A 2,438-nucleotide genomic window follows, 5' to 3' on the forward strand; every position below is an offset into this window, starting at 1 on the left:
AAGTTCTCAGGCAATTATCTCCAAAAAATGGCTATGAGCAGCCCGGTCACTTCACTGGGTAGGTGTTGTGAGATGAAAGACACAGCTAATTGTGTTGATGCTTCAATTAATGCTAGGTGAAGATAACACATTCTGACACCAAAGTGTGACAAATAAAAGAGGAAAAACATCATTTTAGCTATGACTAGAGAGGTGCAGAAATTCAACAGCCCCTCTGAAGAGCAATGAAGTCCTTCCAGCACAAGTCTCAGAAAGCAGACATTTCATGCCTGAACATCTATTTGGGGAGAAATGGCTGTAATGTGAAATAATGCTTAAAAAATAATAGCTGTTCAACTTGAAAGGCACAAGAGTATAAAGAAAAAAAAACAGAGCCAAAAGGAAGAACCCCTTTGTAGATCACCTTTAGAATAACAATAAAAAATTAAATCAAAATAATTAAAAAGTGAACAAAAGAAAAACCCACTAGAACCTGAATTCACTAGATCTTTAATGCTGGATTATTTTTCTTCCAGTGTTGCTGTGTATTTTGTACAATTGGAACCACACACAATATGTGTGTGTGTGTGTGTGTGCTAGGACTTGAACCCAGGGCCTGGACACTGTCTCTTAGCTTTTTTGCTCAAGGCTTAACCACTTGAGCCACGACTCAGCTTCTTGCTTTTATGGGTGGTTAATTGGTGATAAGAATCTCCTGGGCTTTCCTGCCCAGACTGTTTTTGAACCACAAGCCTCAGGTTTCAATAACTAGGATTTTAGGAGTGGGCCACTGACACCTGACTGGGGATAATTCTGCTCTCTTCTAGTGGGGCATCTGACAACTTGCCTCTGCACTTCCAGTTGTCACAATGTGCCCAAGGACACGTGTGTGTGTGTGGGGGGGGGTGCATCACTGGCCTCTCTAGAGTAGAAGCCAAGGGTAGTGCTGAACACTGCGATGCCCAGGACAGTCCTCAGAGCAAAGAATTCTGAATACATAGTGGTGTATGCGGCCATTTCCAGCTACTTCGGAGACAGAAGGAGGAGGATCAAGGTTTGAGGCAGTCCTGGGCAAAGCAAAAAGACTAGGGCATGATTTAAGTGGTGGAGCACTGACAGGAGGAAGAGAAGGAAGGGGAGGAGGGAAAAAGGAAAGAAGGAAGGAAGGAAGGAAGGAAGGAAGGAAGGAAGGAAGGAAGGACTATAGGTCAAAGCTGCGAGGCCCTGATCAGTACCCAGCCTCCTTCCCCTGTGTGGGGTGGGCAGAGGCTCCTGCCTCTCTGGAGGATGTCCATCTGGGTCTCTGGAGCCTGTGAACAGGTCCCTTACATGGCGAAGGCCTGGAGAGGTTTCAGCAGGAGAGCTGGTCTCTCAGATCCGCTGTGTGGATCGCACACCCCCTGGAGGTGCAGGAGGGAAAACCAGTGCCGGGAGTTAAGAGGCCAGGGGGAGGTCACCTGAGGTTACTGGCTTGAGGAGCAAGCCCACAAGGAGAGAAGGATCACAGGTGTCCTCCAGGACCCGGCTGAGACTCCCAGCTGACACTCAGAACCTAAATTGGACCTTGGTGTTGCATCCCACAGAACTGAGTTCAATCCATAACCTGAATGAGACCAGGGCAGATTTTGCCCCATAGACAACACACAGAAGACTGGCCGACACCTTTATTTATTATTTATTTATTTATTTATTTATTTATTTATTTATTGTTGGTCGTGGGGTCTGAACTCTGGGCCTGGGCGCTGTCCCTGAGTTCTTCAGCTCAAAGTGAGTGCTCTACCATTTGAGCCGCAGCACCACTTCTGGTTTTCTAGTGGTTAATGGGAGATTAGAGTCTCATGGACTTTTCTGCCTGGACTGGCTTTGAACCGTGATCCTCAGATGTCAGCCTCCTGAGTAGCTAGGATTAGAGGCGTGAGCCACCAGGTGCCTGGCCTAGATTCCTTTTTATACATTCATTCCCGAGAACGCTGCATCATAGTTACTGGTGTGAAAGCAGCGCTTCTTCTTGGGGCACCAGAGTAAGCTGGGTTTCTCTGGGGGATGTGGACTTCGAGTGACAGGGGCAGCAGGAGGCCCCTCCAGCCTTGGTGGAGGCCTTGGGTCTCTGGACTGCGGCCAGTGGGAGGATTTGATGGTGCGCCCCTGGTGGCGTCATTGGGTAGCGCCTCTGCTAAAGTCCATCTCTCTGCTCTGAGTTCTTTCCTTGCTAGACGTTTGAGTCACCTTCTATGAACAATTTGCAGCATTTTAGATTCAGAACAAGTCAAATCCAGCAGCTGGCATTCTACCACTTGATCCACGCCTCCAGTTGAAGAAAGATGAATATTTAAAAGAGTCACTTTCAAGCCAAATCTATTCTTAAAAAGGTAGCCACTTTTGGTTCATTCATTCCACACCCATCAGCTGGGGGTGGGCGGGGCTGTGGGATTCAGGACTGAGACAGAGAGGAAGGGCCT

Source organism: Dipodomys merriami, unplaced genomic scaffold, assembly GCF_024711535.1.
Source record: "Dipodomys merriami isolate MVZ:Mamm:240054 unplaced genomic scaffold, mDipMer1.0.p SCAF_1, whole genome shotgun sequence".
In the NCBI taxonomy this organism is placed as follows: domain Eukaryota; kingdom Metazoa; phylum Chordata; class Mammalia; order Rodentia; family Heteromyidae; genus Dipodomys; species Dipodomys merriami.